At 34.3% G+C, this 20,253-nt stretch overlaps 1 pseudogene; it reads right to left on the bottom strand.

Annotated features, from left to right (window-relative positions):
* Window positions 1–4,580: 4,580 nt before the first annotated feature.
* LOC143236570 (putative ammonium transporter 3) lies at window positions 4,581–17,735 on the bottom strand (annotated as a pseudogene).
* Window positions 17,736–20,253: the final 2,518 nt, after the last annotated feature.

Raw genomic sequence — 20,253 nt, 5'->3', positions numbered from 1 at the left:
CTGCAATTATGTAAAAAACATAATTAGAAAATGACACGCACACATTTCACCAATTTCAAAGAATAATTGAAAAATATGACACGTACATATTTCATCAATTTCAAAGCTCATAGTTAACACACGTGCACTAACTTATTTCACACTTTAGCCAATACTAATCAGAAACAAATTACTGGATAACTTCAAATATTCAAACATTAGAACATAAAACAGTACCATTAACATGGAAAAGGTAAGATATGGTATTATACATTATACATGACAACTTACACAAATAATAATTATTTCAATGCTATTAATTTTGTATGTGAAATAAACAAAAAATAAGTGTATAAGTAATTATTTCTGATCACATGAATTATAATCAAATGATAATACACAAATAAGATTCTTTATAAATTCGGTTAAATAAAACTTTTACTAATTATTGTTGTTCGTTGTTTTGAATTAAGCACAAAGCTACACAATGGGCTATCTGTGCTCTGCCCACCACGGGTATCGAAACCTGGTTTGAAGAGTTGTAAGTACGCAGACATGCGGGTGAGCCACTGGGGGGCTACTAATTATTTTTAAATAAAGTTCAAAATGGTGGTTATGGTTAGTAATCTCCAAAACCATGTTTTTCTGATTATTATTTGTATTTTTGGATAAAAAGGTAAAGATTAGTTTCCAATGTTAAATCATTGATAATTGATAAGTACACTTAAGTGGCCGTTATTCACCATGAAAACGATTAACACTTTATCATCCTGTCCTTACTTTAAGTGCTTGGGTCCAGCATAGTCAGGTGATTAAGACGCTTGACTCGTAATCTGAGGGCCGCGTGTTCAAATCCCCATGGCACCGAATATGCTCGCACTTTCAGCCGTTTGGGCGTTATAATGTCACGGTCAATTCCACTATTCGTTGGTAAAATAGTAGCCCAAGAGTTGGCGGTGAGCGGTGATAACTAGCAGCCTTCCCGGTAGTCTTACACTGCTAAAATAGGGATGGCTCACATCTAAAATGGGGAGGAATATATTCAGTGACAGAATTCGAACCCCCTACTTGCCCATTACGAATATAACGTTCTAACCACAGGACCAAGCTCAAAAAAAGTATTAGTCAACATGTAACAATATAGTATTTTGTATTCCGAGTTCTAACAAAACAAGAGGTAATCAAAATATCTATGTAAAAATCAGCAGCGTGATAGACTCCATTAATTTAGGCAAAACCATTCCTAATTTTTTTATAACTATAGAAACATACAAGTGATACACTGAAACACAGGAGTCGTCAACACCAAGTAATTTATCTAGATGGTGAGGTTTATTAATGGCACAAAAGAAAAGAGAATTAGTGGTACAAGTGTTATGTGTGTGCTATTACTTTTAACAAGGTATTACATTGTGTTTTCTTACTACATTACAATGTATCAATGTACGATTCTATAATAGTTACTCTAAATGTTCTGTACTCCGATGAGGCAGCGATAAGTTCATCGACTTACTACAGTAAAATCCAGAAATAAATTCCCACCATGGACACAACACATTATCTAGTGCTGCTTTCTTCAAAACAAACCAAATGTTTTATACCCCTAAAATTAGGAGGCTTACTATGTTAAAAATCGAGTTCCAATACCCGTGGTGGGCACAGTTATCCCATTATGTAGTTTTGTGCTCAACAAATGCCAGAAACAACCCTAAACATTCTATATTACTCCATGTAATTCATCCTAGTTTTTGTTCGTCTTTTGACCTTCTCAGATCTTAAATGATCTCGTACATTTACAAGAATGTTAGTGTGGGGGCTTTGCGCAGGCCAAACCATGGTTGTAAGATTCAATCTGCCTCTTTAACGTCATTGTATAGTTTCACCATATTTCCTTTATGTTAGTGATTATTACTCTGCTTTAAGGTCAGTTTTCATCCTAGTCGTAACCCTGAAATAATTGTATGATAGGTCAGTACGAGCCTGTGGTCATTTTGAACAACGGTCATGGTACTATTGATTGTTTGAAGATTACCTACACCATTAGTTAATATGCACCTATAAACTTGTATCGTTTTGCCACTATGCTTCACTACAGATGTTGAGCAATACTCCATCTCTCCGTTGGCAAACAATTCGAACTCGAATTCATCAGTAAAGCTTTTCTCATACATCTCTCTATGGTTATCTCTTCTTAGCATTAGGTTTGGAGAAGATACATGTTTATTGAGACCACTTTGAGCTAACATGCATCTTATTATTTTCTAGGTTAAATCTACACCTTTATTTCCAGCAGACTTGTTGGCAAGATCTGTATTAGACCGTCACCTATCGCCCAAAGAACGTACCATAAGATAATTAGGATTTCTTTGACAATTCCGGTTTTATTTATTTGTTGTTGTTGTTCTTTTCACCTTGACCACTTTTAACAAAACACAACACTAGTTTCACGTCTCTTTTTCACAGTTGTTCCAGAAGTTTTTGCGTGAAGCATTCTTGACCAGCAAAAACTTAGATTTCTATATGTTTGTCCAGTATTACTTCAGCCCTCTAAACTACATATCTATTTTGGACCACAGTATGACTGTCTGTACTTTTTATAGCTTTACACTGTTACGGTATTCTCTGATTGGAATGATATCCAATCACAGAGTAATTTAACATCGCGTGATTATATTTTGCACAGTTTCTTTTCCTACAATAAAGAGGTGGTGTCCCCTTTGCATTTGCCTTTTATAGCCTTTTTCCCCTAACCGTTTCCATAGTTATTTCCAATAATTGTATCCGTATACGAGGAAAACAAGAACACAATATGTCGTTTCTTATAACAAACTTGAGACGTAAAATAATAACCACAAAGCGTGTGTGTTTTCTTTTGTAAAGTGACATCGGGCTATTTGCTGAGCCCATCGAGAGGAATCGAACCCCTGATTTTAACATTCTAAATCCGTAGACTTACCGCTGTACTAGCGGAAGGTGATAACCACGAAGAAGCCCAGAAAATATCAAAAGCATAATAAATTCTACGGCAAGTTTCGAACTTTTGTTATATACCATATGTGAACTACATATGAAAAGAAATTATTTCTGTTATAAATATTCTGTGAACAAGTTGAATAACTATAAAAACCTTCTTTGTTTTGGTAAGACCAGATTGTTTTGAGGTCAGTCACACCTCTTTAATTTTGAATAGCTTACATTATAACAAAATATTTTAATAATATTTTGTATTTTTATTACTCGGGAATATATTGCTTTCTGCTTCGATAAACAGCAACTGTACACGAACTTTTGCACATCTCATTTTAAATGACTATTTATATACTTTTGTTAATTTTAAATTAAGTCCATGTAACCAGTCCTGAGAGTTCCCCCCCCATATCTTTCGATTCCTTGTTAGAAGGACCCAGTATGAAAATTTTAGAAATATAAATATTTCTAAATAAATATTTGAACGACCACTAGCTTTCCCATTTTTTTATTTTTATTTTTTGTAAATCAATGGATCCAGTCCTGGGAAAAGTTAAAACATTTTTGATCCCTCAAGGGAGGATAAAAATGGGAAAAGTTTCAAATTCTGAATTTATATTATTGTTTTAAACAGTTCTTCATATCTTAATAATAATTTTCAAATAAGTCAATTCATTGAAACCCCAGAGCCCCAAAAACGTCCTTCATCTCCTATTTTTAGGTCCTTCAAATAAATATTTTTCTTGGTTTACACACACGCTTGGAAGTAATTTTGTCAAACATTACTGACGCAGTTCTAAACATAGACATAAAACTACTATATAGACACCATGGTTTATTATTTAGAATATCATTGAAGGATGACTCAATTTCCGAACGTAACAGGAAAACGTATGAGAAAATATTTGTTTTAATTTCGCGCAAAGCTACAAGAGGGCTATCTGCGTAATGTAAGTCTAGAGAAAAGGTACCTAGTCATCACCACCCACTGTCAACTCTTGGGCTACTCTTTTACCAACGAATAGCGGGATTGACCGTCACATTATAACACCCCCACAGATGAAAGGGCGAGCATGTTTGTTGTGACAGGGAATCAAATCCATGACCCTCAGATTACAGGTCGAGCACCTTAACTACCTGGTCTGCTGGGCTCTTAGGAATAACAAGTAATTCAAATAATTTTTTAGTTTAAATAAAATGCTTTGTTTCCGTAGACCTTTTGCAATTTATTTTAAATGATATTCAGAAGAAACATTTTAACGCTTCTCGTACAAAATAATATTCAATGAAACAGAGACGCTTGGGCATAGATAAAAGTTAATTCGCATCACTTGAAGTGGTGGCGTCGTAAACCTGTAAGAAAAGGACTTGGTGCAAGAATATTTTGTCTCTTCCATAACTCAACCCTCTGTAAGTAAAATAATATATTAAATTATAACATGAAATAAAATCATGTTTTCGCTTATACTGTGAAAATGTTATAGATAATTCACCTAAGAACTATGAGAAGCTGCTAAATACAACAAATATATTTGTAAATGACGAATCTGTCATCATGGTTAAAGACAGGCATTTAGTAAGTGGCAAAAACGCTCTAAGTATCATATTGTTACATATTTATCATGATAAGTATTTTAGGACAATTCCGATAGAAATGTGTTTTGATCTTCCACAGATTTCTTCCAATTTCCTGGAGACTTGTCATTAGTAAAAGTCCCTACTATGTATTTTTGAATTAAGTAGGTGTCCCATTCGGTGCGGGGCAATGGATGAGGCCGATCGGTGTGTGTTTTAAGTCCTTGTTGCAATAAGTTTTCGATAATGGTTTCATAATTGTAACCGTCGTGGCGAATACTGTGTTCCGTAAAGTCAGCACCTAAAGTCTCCTCTGCTTGCAGCATTCGAATTGAGATAAACTTATCTATAACCTATTAAACAAAAAGAAAAGTATAAGCATTATAATTTAAATATGAAATGAATTATATTGCGCTCTTACGCTATATATATATACTTGTTTTGTTTCTTTTTATACAAATATTATTTGTATTATCCAGCATCACGTGTACTGTTTGTGGTATTTGTCATTAGCTTACATGCGTTTCTAACCTACATTACCTTATCCACCTGGTTTATATTTATGTGTGTTATTGAAATAACCATTAATGGCAAACTATGTCCAAATAATCAACGTTAGTGTTGTCTGATTGCTACAAAAACCATGGAGATAGAGTAGATTACAGTGTATAAAAAAGTAGAAGAGAAAATGTGATGAAAATTGTTGCAGGTAATGATCTGTGAGAGGCCATATAAATGTTAAAAACTGCATTTATCATTGAAAATAAATATAGACTAATAGGACAACAGACTTAAAAGACCATTAAAAGGCTTATGTGCGCGTTACCAAAATTGTTGCAAAGGTAAACAAGTTTACCTTAAGCAGAATGAAAGTGGCTGAAGCACTCCAGAGACCAATAGTTACACACGATACCATTTGTACTCCTAAGATGTAGAATCCTCCTCCTTTAAAGAGTCCTTTCAAACCCTTTGTTAAATGTAACAAGGGGTCATCATTTACGAAGAGACCCACAGCTATCATGCCCCAAAGACCTCCGACACCATGGACAGCTACTGCTCCTACTGGATCGTCCACTTTAACCCTGTCCAATAAAGGTTGAAAACGTATGACGAGAAAAGCACCAACAGCTCAACAATAATGGCCTCCCACGGATGATAGAATGCTGAACCAGCTATTAAAAGATATTATACAATAATAAACTTAGAACTTAATTGTATCGATGTTTTATATCAAAGAGTAAAACGTATAGGTAGTAAATATCACAAATTAGTATACAACTTTGAGGAATTAAATCTTTCATCGTGTGACCTGTATTACTCGATTTCGTTACTTTATAACAAGATAGAGACTTTCCGTATCTATTTGAACTAGCACATTAAAACACGATGTCAAACGTTAGTAAGAATATAGCAGCCATTATGGAATTCGAGCAGTGCTGAAAATTTGCATAAATCTTGGCTACAGTTAAAATAAACTACATTTCTTTGTAAGCCTTAAAGAAATTAAAGACAAATGACAAATAAATATAATTTGCTGTAACAGTCTTTCTTAACTATGTGTGGATTCTTGTAGGATATCTGGTTCGAGGCTGAATCAGATATTCAAAACCGCAACTGCAATGTACAAAGGGTTTAATTTTTTTTCACAATGTCGGTGAAGTCAAATTCCTTACAGCAAAGCTAAAACAGTTAATTTATAATGATGCCTGGAACTATTTTAGAGTATTTTGGCTATCATCATAAGGGATTCACTAAAAACAAATGATTAAATACGTTTGATTCGGTATTAATTATTACAATTATATCATATCAAGTGAAATTTGTTGAGAACAAAGCTACACAAAGACCAATCTGTGATCTGCTTCGCAGATAGCTAAACCGAGTATTTAGCGCCCTAAGCCTACAGACTTACTGCTAAGCAACTGAGGGGGCTTAAAACTGCAATTAAATATTTTAAGTCATACCTCTTTAATAAGAAATTACTTTTGCATGTTTCTTATTCATTACTCATACAGGCAATCTTTACGAAACCTGGTTGAGGTAAATGTTAATATCACTGATTTTTTTAACCTGCTTGTAAATTAATCAATATTAAATCATTCAACCACAAAGTGGAGAGCATGTTTCATGGCAGCCATGACTCATACAATACATGTCTGAAGAAGAGTATAATTAATCACTAATTTGATGGTTAATTAAATCATTTATAGTTAAAATGTCATAAAAGAAAACGCTTAAGACTAATTAAGTTAATTTATTCCTCTTAAAAAGGACGATTAGCGCTAATTTATAAGTTAATTAAATTTCCTTTCCATTTAATGTCTTAAAAGGACGATGTCTTAATTAAACTTACTCTTTTAAATATCAGCCAAGTATTTAAAGATTTTCAGTAACACGAATATAATAAATTGTTGGAAAACCTTATTTAATGTAACTTTTTGTTTGTTTTGAATTTCGTCCAAAGCTACACGATGGTTATCTGCGCTAGCCGTCTCTAATTTAGAAATGTATGGCTGGAGGGAAGACAACTAGTCATCACCACTCACTGCCAACTCATGGGCTACTCTTTTACCAACGAATAGTGAGATTGACCATCACATTATAACGCCCCCATGGCTGGAAGGGCAAGCATGTTTGGTGAAACGGGGATTCGAACCCGCGACCCTCAGATTACAGAGTCGAGTGCCTTAACCACCAGGCCATAATTTTTTTTAAATGAGAATACAAGTCATGGAGAAAATCGTATGTCCAGAATGAACAAATATATTTCGCAATATTACGTAGTTAGTCAAAACCAAGTGATTAAAGTTTTGATAAGGATTCAACATTTGTAACAAAAAAAGCTTCAGTTACTATGACAGTTTATAATAAACTATAATTAATATTCATTTACACGAGTAATCGTTACTATAATTAGAAACTGCATTTAATATTCCATTTACACAAGTAATCAAAGTTTTCTTTATTTTAGAAATCACACAAAACATTTGAAAACTGAATCAGCTGTGCACTATACTCACAGTTGAAAACTAACCCACAATACATGAATCCGAGACTTGTAAAATTCAACATATTCTGAAACAGTAGGTAATGTTTAAATGTTCTCTCATATAACTGCGTAAATAAAACAAACCAATTAGACCCACTTACAGTCCCCCAGTGGCTCAGCGGCATGTCTGCGGACTTACAACGCTAAAAACCGGGTTTCGATACCCGTTGTCGGCAGAGCACAGATAGCCCATTGTATAGCTTTGTGATTAATTCAAAACAACAACAACGCACTTATAGCTAGGGAATTCAGCAAAAACAATAAGTATTTCGATTGTTTATATAAAAAGAGCGAACAACCTAGAAACTTTATTTCAGTTTCTTTCAAGTCTCTTATGATAATAGGCTCGGCATGGCCAGGTGGGTTAAGACGTTCGACTCGTAATCCGAGGGGCGCGGGTTCGAATCCCGGTCGCACCAAACATGCTCATCCTTTCAGCCGTGGGGGCGTTATAATGTGACGGGCAAACCCACTATTCGTTAGTACAAGAGTTGGCGGTGGGTAGTGATGACCAGCTGCCTTCCCTCTAGTCTTACACTGCTAAATTAGGGACGGCTAGCGCAGATAGCCCTTGAGTAGCTTTGCGCGAAATTCAAAAAATACAAAATAATAACAGATAATACGTACTCTCCTTTCACGTTTTATAAATCCTGCTACGATCTAAGTAAGCTATTACGTCCATTACATAAAGTATCAATCTAGAACTTGCGTATTTGTCGTTTAGATATAACAAACAAAGTTAGATATATAACCTTAACTTCTTGAGAGTGTAATCATTTAAGCACGTAACAAATGTCTTCTATCTAATATTTTGGACGGTTCTTATGTTTTGGACTTATGAAGTCTTCATCTTTGATGACATCACCACTTTTCCACTCCCTCTTCCCTTCACACTGCGTCAGGTGGCCTCCTTTGGATTCATTAGTGCGAACATTACTGTTTACAAACATACCTAAAAGTTCTTCTAAGGAAATTTCAGGTGACAATTTGATGTCTTTCTTAAAGAGATGTCACACTAATATTTCATTTTCATAAAATTAAAACTGGAAGATTACTTTTAGTCAAATATTAATACTCTTGCGTTAAGTAGGTAGGTTTTTTTTTTCGTATGAGACACGTTTTCTCTCTCAGTTGTTCTAAAAATATTAGAAGTTAACTGTTCTCTGGATAAGCGGGATAGAGAATGTAACCAGTTCAAATATGGTTCCACGTGCAGTGAATCACAATATACTCAAACCAAACTCAAGAATTCTGATTGAAACCACACCTTATTAAAAACTTAACATATATGTTTTATCAGAGTGAATAGAAAATATAGCAAAACTTCAGCTTAGACTCATAAATTGGATATTATAGTATTTATCATTAATAGAGCAACCCTAAGTAAGGTTTGAACTACCAATTCATATTGAATAACTTTTCTAGAATTTAGGGATCCCACATGTAATATCTTTGTCAAAGAAATACCACTAAGATATAAAACCAAATAATTTTTTTCTGCTTACCTAGCATATTTCAGGACAATGAATTACAACAATTTACAACTCTGTACACGTGAAAATCCTTTCATAAAACACTTCTTTACCTGTTACGCTCACAAGAGCCCCTAGGATTGAATTTATAATGTCACCAACTAAACACTTTCGATTCTTTACGTACCTGAAAAACAGAGAAGAGAGAGAAAACGTAAGTAAAACTACTATAAACAGGAAATGTGTCTGTAGAACCTTGTGTACTTCAGTAGTGCTAAATAACAATGCTTACAAAAACATCAGTAAAAGTAAGTGGCATGAATACCACGAGCTTTGTAAGTCTCTTGAAACATGCTAAAATACTCATAATTACATGTTAAGGAAATGTTTAAAAATCAGTTCATATATGTATGTAAGGTAAAACATTACAGTAACAGAACAACTGAAATATCATGAGAATATTTTATCAATATATCTAACACTGTAAATATTCATTTGTATAAATCAACGTAAAGTTGATATCATGAAAGTGTACTTACGTTTGTTGGCACAATAACAGTGAACTGATGTATGTTGAAACAGTGAAAGTGTACTTATATATATTGGCACAATAACATTGAACTGATGTATGTTGAAACGGTGAAAGTGTACTTACATATATTTACACAATAAAAGTGAACTGGTGTATGTTGAAACAGTAAAAGTGTGCTTACATATATTGGCACAATAACAGTGAACTGATGCATGTTGAAAGAGTGAAAGTGTACTTACATATATTGGCACAATAACAGTGAACTGATGTATGTTGAAACAGTGAAAGTGTACTTACATATATTGGCACAATAACAGTGAACTGATGTATGTTGAAACAGTGAAAGTGTACTTACATATATTGGCACAATAACAGTGAACTGATATATGTTGAAACAGTGAAAGTGTACTTACATATATTTACACAATAAAAGTGAACTGGTGTATGTTAAAACGGTAAAACTGTACGTACGTACATTGATGGAATAAAATTGGACTTACGTGGAGATCAATCCAACGAGTCCTCCGGCAAGTGAAGCATTAACAGTGGTTACTGCTGCCCTGAAAAATAGAAGATGTTCATTTTTTTATAGTAAAAAATGTCGATAAAAGTACATATAAGCAATGGTTACGCCAACTACGTAATAATATTTTTTTTTCAAAATAGAAGCATTATTTATAATTATCAAGTAAAATAATAATTAAAAAGGGGAAAAATATTAGTAGCAAGTACTCTGTTATTGGACTAACTTCGCAATGCAAAAGTATTAATGACTCCATCTTTGTTGTAATCATACAATGGTTAAATAAATGTTTTAACGTGTGCTTCCATGGTTAAGAAATAATCGCAAAATTGATTATGCAAGCAAACTAATTTATATTATCCATAGTGAATATATCATGTTAACACAAGGTATAACAATAGCAAATTCTACTATTGAGGTTGTGGTAGTAGTACTTGAGAAGAAAATGTGCTATCTTTTATGAGTTTAATTCTAATTAACAGTGTATTTATTTGTTTATTTTGCCGAGTCACCACGGAAACAGTACATTTAAATAACAGTGTATTTATTTGTTTATTTTGCCGAGTCACCACGGAAACAGTACATTTAAATAACAGTGTATTTATTTGTTTATTTTGCCGAGTCACCACGGAAACAGTACATTTAAACTGTAATTCTTAAGAAGATTCTAGTTGTTAAACATGCCCTGGTCGGTATAATATGAGTGATATCTAATATGTCATTAGATGCAAATTGTATCAGTCACGTGAAAATAAAGTATAATGTGATTATTTATCTCTTGGTTCTTAAGTATTTAAAAAACAGTTTAGAGGCAGAGGTGCGTTAAGTTTTAACCTTGGATTGAGAAATCGATTGTCGTAAAATACATATTATGGGATAATAAGAAAAGGGTTAATCTTTCTAATTTAACAAAGGGAATAAATACAAAGTGCCACTCTTTTCTCATCCAGTTAAAAACGCTTACGGATGTAATAGCATGAATACACATCGATCGGATGTGCCTTGGCTATTTGTATCCAGAAAAGAACATGTATTATCTTGCGAAAAAAATAAATCCAGTATACTTTGTAAATGCTACATTTTTTCAATCCTTCCAATAAAGTTGTTGTGTTGTAATATGTTTCAATCTGGTAACCTGTATTACTACAAACAATAAACAATTACAAATTCATTGTGAAAGTCTTCACTATTTCTAACGCAATCTACTGACACTGAGACAATCCTTTCTGTCTTTGTAGTGTGAAGACGCATTGTCATGAAGCTCCAGAAGCCAAACAAAACATTAGGCAGGAGCTGAACAGTGAGTGAACAACCTCGGTGTGAAAAGCAAATATTTTTAATTTCTTCGTAGCACACTAGAGCTCTAGTATTTTATAGGTTGTTAACGTATATCTAATACAACTCTTAAGCAAACAAATATTATGATTTTCTCTCTAATCTGTTGGTCTCTTTTAATTTTCCTTGTAGGTTAACCTGTAAACGCCATACTGATAGTATGAATGGTGATTATAAATAGTAATATCAGAAACGTGGCAGAAAATAAACAAGTCAAGAGTTCTGAGCCTTCAAGAAAGAGGGCTAACGCTATTTTTTTACCTTTGAGAATTGTTTTTGCAACAGTTTGTCTTGTATATGGCTATAATCTTAATTTTGGTTTGAGAAGTTTTCATGAACACAACCCTTCGCACTTGTAAGGGCATGGTGTAGCTGTGCTTTCCCTTATTTTCTCTTTTTATACATTTCATATGCAAAGCGACATGTCTGCAGACTTACAAAGTGGTAAGTTATCCCATTGTGTAGTTTTGTGCTCAATTACAATCAGTCTGTCAAGTAAATAAACATGGAAATAAATCGTCACATGCCTCTATTTTACAAAGAAGATTTTAGCTTATCGATTTTTTATTTTTTAACTAACTCCTATTAACTTGTAAAGTCATACCATAGTTTTTAACTACGGTATGATTTTTTATTTTTTTCTTGAAAATTTTATTATGCATATAATACAACTTCCAAATGTTCAAACAGTACAGTGTTCATTGTTTTAATAAATTGCGTACCGAAAATATACTACTAAGATTACTGTTTGAAGTTTGTGTTCATTGTAAAATAAGACCATGTCATTGTAATGTCCACAAAGATATATTCGGTGACTAACATTCCTTATTTGTCTTTGTATGTCACGCTTTGAAAGCTCTTAGCCTAACAAAACCGTGAGAGGTCTGTTCTGGCCTATTTTATGAAAATGGTATTGTAAAAAATTCACAATAAAATATTGTTTGTGTTTTTTGTTTGAGTTTTAAGTAAGCTATATTTAATTAACAGTTCATATAAGAAACACGAGAATCAACTAAAGGGTGTGTGTGTGTGTGTACAGTAGTTCACATACCTTGCAGCATAATGCCACTTATGATTAGAGATTCCAAATGTGCTTCCGCAGTTGAACACCAACCAGCCCCACCTATGGGTGATATTTATAGTTTATTTATATAACATTTTTTCGAGCCGACCAATAATCAAAACAACTCGTTTAAAAATATTTTATACGTGATTATATTAATAGGATTTGATATTTTCCTCTTTTTGTTTTATCTTATTTTTTTTTACAATCACAAACAGATCACTTGTTGCTTCGTTATTAAATGAAATAAGATTTTAACACTTGTTTTTAGATTAAATCTTGTGTAGTCTTTCAGTTAGTATAATTTCATTCGAGAAAAAGCAATTTACACACTAAATAAAACCATAAATTGTTTATCAAGAAAAATTATTTACTGAGACTGACAGTTATTTTAAGGAACAAATTATCCATTAAGCTTAAACAAGTCACTATTAGTTTAATATTTCTCTATTATTTGTACCAAAGTGTGAAAGCTCCCACGATGGCATTGATGGGATTTCCCATTGGGAGAGGAACCACTCCATGGTCATATCTACGAAGCCTTGGTTTCAACATAATAGCTGAAGTTAAGGCCGAAACACCTCCAAGAAGATGAACTCCAGCAGAGCCTGCAGAGTCGATTACTCCCATTTTCTTTAAAACCCATGACTTCCCACAACCATCCCGCTGGAATACAGTAAGTAACTGTATTGAGAAGTGAAAATACACAATAAGCATTAAAACTAGTTCTCTCAGCCATGGCTCCAGACACAATGGTGGTCGCTGTTGTGGCAAAGGAAAGATGAAAAATAAAAGTAGCAAAGACAATCCCCATATCTTCCGGTTCTGCATCTAGAAAGAAAGAACCAACTCCACAAAATGGATTTGTCCAGGGACCAGTTCCATATTAGCCATAGCCGTACATCCAGTACGTCAGTCCTCAAATATAACATCTACAGCATTCTTCATCATTATGTTAACTTCGTTTTCTTGGTTACTGCTCCAGATTCCAGGGTCCAAATCCTGGGAACAAATAATATTTATGTTGCTTCATCTTTCAATGTAGCATTTCAAAGGCACTAAAGGTTCTATAAGCAGTACAATGACGAAGCTGTATGTAAATTATCATTACGTGATTGAAAAAAATTATAGAATACAAACCTTTAATATAACTAAATTAACTATACCATGTTATTTTAAACATGTAAAACAAATAAGTTATATATTAATAATGCACACTTTTTAACCATATTTTTGTTGTTGTTTTAAGTTTTTTACATATTCAATTTCAAAATAACAAAAAACTAATTAAACACAGTTAGTGAATATTTACCAAGGAAGATCCAAAGCGTTTTTAGAATACAAAAATTATTCTAGAAGTTAATTTGTTGTGATTAAAGCCAATATATCTTAGAATTCTAAATAATTCCTGGAACTTATTTATTCACCTAAAAGTGAGTAATTTCTATCTCTGTATCTTAAGTCGTTTTTGATTTCCTACTGCTATTGTTTCCGTACTAAATATGTATTTCACTTTAATTTATTCTATACGGTTGTTTCTTTCTAAGTGAACAAAAAATTTTCCTAAATAATTAAAAAATACGAGGAATTTTAAAAATCATCTTAATTAAAACAGTTATAACGTTGTTGTTTTTTAATGAATGTGGCTTCACGTGGCCGAGGTTCTTCATATGTAGCAAGGTGTTTAGGTCGCTCGACTCGTAATCTAAGGACCGCTGGTTCGAATTCCCGTCACACCATACATGCTCGCCCTTTCAGCCGTGTGGGCGTTATTATATTATGGCCGATCCCACTATTCATTAGTAAAAGAGTAGCCTAAGAGTTGGAGACATGTGGTGATGACTAGCTGTCTTCCCTCTAGTATTAGACTGCTAAATTAGGGACGGCTAGTGCAGATAGCCCTCGTGACTTAAATGACTGCGCTATAACAAATAGCAACACAGGAATACGTACGATGACTCGAATATAGAATCCTAGGGGTAGCTTTAGTACCACTCTGTGATCTACACTCAGACGAACAGTACTGGCAACTAGTGAAAAATATTAGCGACTTATTGTTCGAAAACAATGCCGTTTTTATAAAAATTATACGAAAACAAATTGTTTTAAGAACAAGAAACTTATGATAAATGTTTTATTTTCCGAGTTAATGATTCATAATATCTAAATTAAAGAGGCGGACGTAGTCAAGTGGCCAGCCTGCTGAATAGTGAATGGAATGGTTCAAGTTTCGCGCACTGTTCTGCAGAAATACACTCCGCACTTCAGGTTCGTGAGTCCGTTAAAAGAAGGATAATGAAATACCACTATTCGATTAAATTAGCCAAATAAATGACAATGGGTGCCATTGACCAGATACTTTTCTTCTGAAGAATCAGTTCAAAATTTGAGACAGCTAGCGCAAATAGTCCTTGCATAGCTTTGCACAAACGTTCAAAGCAAATTGACCAAAAACCAAGATGACTTGACAAAATAAAAAACTCAAAATTCACAATGCATTTGTCCAAGTTTTGTGCAATGGTTGTTTATTTATTAAGACGACCCAGCATGACCAGGTGGTCAAGCACTCGATTCGTAATCTGCGGAATCGAATCCTCGTCACACGTGCTCGCACTTTCAATCGTGGGGGCATTATAATGTGACGATAATTCCCACTATTAGTTAAAAAAAGAGTAACCCAAAAGTTGGCAGCGGGTGGTGATGATTAGCTGCCTTCCTCTAGTTTTCCACTGCAAAATTAGGGAGGGCTAGCGCAGATATCCCTCGTGTAGCTTTGCGCGAAATTCCAAATCTACTACTACATTGACGTCGAACGAACAACAAAGGAGGGAAACAGTAAAACTATAGAAAATAATTAATAGAAGATAATTATTTATAACAATGAATAGTCTTATGTTAACCGACTGGTCACTGGGATTTATGTTGAAAACATCTAGTGTGTGTTTTTCTTATAGCAAAGTTACATCGAGCTATCTGTTGAGCCCACCGAGGGGAATCAAACCTCTGATTCTAGCGTTGTATGTTTGTTTGTTTGTTTTTTTGAATTTCGCGCAAAGCTACTCAAGGGCTATCTGCGCTAGCCGTCCCTAATTTAGCAGTGTAAGACTAGAGGGAAGGCAGCTAGTCATCACCACTCACCGTCAACTCTTGGGCTACTCTTTTACCAACGAATAGTGGGTTTGCCCGTCACATTATAACGCCCCCACGGCTGAAAGGGCAAGCATGTACGGTGCGAACGTGATTCGAACCCGCGACCCGCGGATTGCGAGTCGAACGCCTTAACACACTTGACCATGCGGGGCCTTTTAGCGTTGTAAATCCGTAGACTAAGCGCTGTACTAGAGAGAGGCCAGAACATCAAGTACACTGATATGTGACAGAAAAAAGCAACGTCTGGGCAGAAGTGTTGTACTATATGTAGTACAAAAACCATGGGAGATCACTAGAACGTTACAACGAAATATTAATTAACAAAAATGCTACTAAAGTATCAACAGCAAAATGTTGTCACGTGAAACACTATAATACGCACATACCTTATTTATCCACTTTTGTATTATATCAAGTTGTGTGTGTGTTTCTTATAGCAAAGCTGCATCGGGCTATCAGCTGTGTCCACCGAGGAGCGTTGAACCCCTGATTTAACGAAGACTTACTGCTGTCCCATCGGGGTACTTAAATAAACGGTCTTTGTCAGATGACGAATCGACTGCCTTAACCACTTGGCCATGTCGGACCTTAAATGTTTGTTAACACGATAAAAGTTCATTCCAGGAGATGTAAATAAATATTAGCCTAGTATGTTCCGAGGGTCGCAGGTTCGAATCCTCGTCATACCAAACATGTTCGCCCTTTCAGCCGTGAAGGCGAATAATGTCACAATCAATCCCACTATTCGCTGGTAAAACAGTAGCCCAAATATTTGCGGTGGATGGTTATGACTAGCTGCCTTCCTTCTAGTCTTACACTGCTAAATTATGGACGGCTAACGCAGATAACTCTCGTATAGCTTTGCGCGAAATTAAAAAAAAAAAATGTTTATTATGTTATTCGTAAGTGAACATGCAAAAAAAATTAATTAAATCAAACAAGATCCCAAAAACATCTTTGTAAGAATTACAAAACTCAAAAACGTGTTTTTCTTTTCAATTTGATACGAAATACAATGATGACAAACTGTATAAGTTGAACTAAAGCTGGGATTAGTTTGGTTACGAAAACAATATTTTAGTGCTTAAAGAACTAAAACTGATTACAAAAACATTATTTTAGTGTTTAATATAAATACAAAATTATTAGTTATTTAGTTAGGAAAGATATTCGTGCTTTAAACTGACTTTCGACGTTTTTTGTGGTTGCGAATGGTATTTTATTTTCTTATTTTAAGCTAAGATTTGAAGCTTATTTTGTACAGCTTTGAGTGTACGATCAGACTTACCTCAATTTTGAACGGAATCTAGTTTTGAAGTTAACAGATGTTAACCATATCTGATTTTAAGCTGCGATGTCTTATTTTGTTGCTTTAAAATATATTATGCCAACTTTAACAGCTTTCAAATATTTATTTCAGATATTTTCACAAAGCTATACACCATCTACCAGTTTTAAACTGATAGACTTCGGTGAAGGCAGACATTCATCAGCACCAACTGCTAACTGTGGGGCTAATTGAATAACGTAATCAGGTTATTATCCTCATAAAGCGTGGAAGGCCACAAAGTGCGAGAACATTTTTAAAAGAATACTATGCGACTAATTAATCCTCAAATTCACAACTCTAGTTTCCCATTGATATTTTAAGTCTTATGGACTTTTAACCCCTAATAAGTTAGTTACGAAGAAATTGCAAAATGTTTGTATACGTGGTTATGATTAAAATATTTAAAAAATCTAGAACAATAATTTAGCCAAACAAAAATTATATTCAAAGATTATCAGTTACTTGAAATTAATAATTTAATGTAAAATAAAAGAACATACGTTTTAATTTAGATGTTACTTTGTCTTCAGTATAAGTTATTTACAGTTGCTTTCGTATCTGTTGTAAACCCATTCACATCTTATTCCTCGTGTTATTTCTATATTTACACTTATGAGGAAGATAAAATTAAAGTAAACAAAGGTAAAACCTAGCTTACCTGTCTGCATGGTAAAGATAACGAAAGAGGCTGTTAAGATCAGGTAGCGTCGTCCGAATTAACCGGATCAAGTGTATTTATTTCGGTAGTACCATTTGCCATCTTTCGTTTTATTTTCAGTCTTTCCTAAAAGGGAAAAGCCTTAAAAACAATATTTTTAGTGACAAATTAACTTAGATCACGACTTGAACGCAAAATTCTATCTAAAATTAAAATCGTAATACTTAGGTAAAAGAATGATAATTTGGAAAACAGAAGTATTTTCCACAATACAGAACTGTTACGATCGCTAAAATTTAATGATTCATTAAAGACAAATTTATACTAAATTATTCTGATCGAGCCCTGAACACGAATTTCTGAAAGGAACGTATGGTTAAGTTCAATAACGTTACACCTTCCCAATACTTGTTGCTGCTGAGTAGCCTGATTAAATGTAGTTCTGATGTTACGTTACTTCTTATAATTGTTTTACGCGTTTCGAAAGAAATCGATACAGAGCTCTTCATTTACGAAATCTTAGAAAGAACGTCTCGTCAAACAGTATGAAGGGTAAATTGAATCTTGTCATTATGACATAACTGGCGCTTGTTTCTAGGATTATAATTTATTTACAGCGATATAAACAAAACTTTACTGTTTGTGATTCATTATACAAATAATGTTCCCCACCAGACGTGGTACACGAAAGGTTTCAATTAAGGTGCAGAATACAGTTGTATTTGATTTGCTTTTTCAGGGTTTAGCGTTTTACTGGGCATAAACTAAATCCGACGTCTTACGAAACACGTACAAAAAACGTAGTTAATCTTAGTAGAACTGAGTGGAGGAAATGGTTGGCATGTTTTGCATTTCGCGTAAAGCTACTCGAGGGCTATCTGCGCTAGCCGTCCCTAATTTAGCAGTGTAAGACTAGAGGGAAGGCAGCTAGTCATCACCACCCACCGCCAACTCTTGGGCTACTCTTTTACCAACGAATAGTGGGATTGACCGAACATTATAACGCCCCACGGCTGAAAGGGCGAGCATGTTTGTTGCGACCGGGATTCAAACCCGGGACCCTCGGATTACGAGTCGAACGTCTTAACACGCTTGGCCATACCGGGCCAGGTTGGCATCTAGTGTAATGGATTTATGGTTCCGATATTCGAGTCCAGTTACTGTAAAATATTGTGTTCCAGACTTTAAGACCGTAAATAAGTTTCCAGGGAAAGTAATAAAATCCCATTATTTTCTCAGTATTCAACCTTAGCGTTGGACGTTGTTCGAAATTAGGAGGGGAACACACGTCAAAATAGTCCTTAGTTCGTCAGATGTATGATTTTCTTTGGGATCATTGGTGTAAGGCTCAAAATATCCTTCGTTATTTATTATTAACTTTTAATATATCTTAACTTTATACACCTTTCTTTTGTACAAAAAATCTTTGATCGTATTTAATATTTTGATTTAGTGTGTCTGTGTCTGCTATTTAGAATTTTCGCGCAGAGCAACAAGAAGGCTGTCTACTCATAACTGTTACTAACGTTGAGCTGGTGAACTATCTGAGAGACAAACAAGACCTGAATGGCACGGGCACGATCTTCAATAGTAAATATTTGTATATCATATCGTATAACTGCTTACTTGATATTATTTGTTTTACATAAAAGTTAACTCAAGAATGCCAATTTTTATAACACTAAACACATAATCAGTGTTTAGTGTTGCTTTGACGAATTAAAATAACTTGCTTAAGCTCTCTATACATCTTTTTAAACATACTTAACGTTAAAGTTGTTCTTTTGTATGTTTGTTTTTATCAAGAATCGTCCAGAAATTAGATAAGTTAATCTGCATACAAGTACAAACCTGTTCCCATTGTAGGTAGTATCAAAACCCGGGTTTTTTGCGTTAATAGACTTGCTACATTACTACAGGGAGGCATGAGATAAGCGCTCATTATTGTTTTACTTCTACATCTCAGTCTTCTATTAAATTCAAGTCATTCAACTTACGGATTTATGATTTAAAACTCAGGATTAGCCTGTGGTCTCACTGGGCCGGACAGAAGCACTCGACTCGTAATATGTGAGTAGTGGGTTCAGTCCTGTCACCGAATATATTTATGAAAGAGCTAAAATGTGACAACTATTCTCACTTTCCGTTGATAAAGAGAACCACAAGAGTTGGCGGCGGGTGGTCTTGACTATCTGTCTTCCTTTTAGCCTATTATTTCTAAATGAGAAATGGTTAGTGCAATTAGTATTCGGGTAGCTTTACGCAAAATTCAGCAAATAAACAATACTGTCAGACGTAATAGTTCTAGTGTGACCAAACTGTGAATATGCAGATTTACGGTTCGCATTTTGTTGCCTCAAAATCGCACTTCACACTTTGGGGCTATTAGTACACAATAAAAGTGACAATCAAATACCATTATTTGGTCAGCCACGAATATCTTAAGATATTGGAGATAGTGCTGTTAACTAGGTGTCTTCCATGTACTTTGTCATCCCAAAGTATACACGGATAGCTCTGGTGTAACTTTGTACGAAAATTCTAAAACAAGCAATCCATTGGTTCTATTTCTAGCTCATCAACACTGCTTGGAGGCGAACCACATGCAGAGATGCCAACC

This window comes from Tachypleus tridentatus, chromosome 13, assembly GCF_004210375.1.
Source record: "Tachypleus tridentatus isolate NWPU-2018 chromosome 13, ASM421037v1, whole genome shotgun sequence".
Taxonomy (NCBI): Eukaryota; Metazoa; Arthropoda; class Merostomata; order Xiphosura; family Limulidae; genus Tachypleus; species Tachypleus tridentatus.
This window is presented reverse-complemented; position numbering and strand designations above follow the sequence as displayed.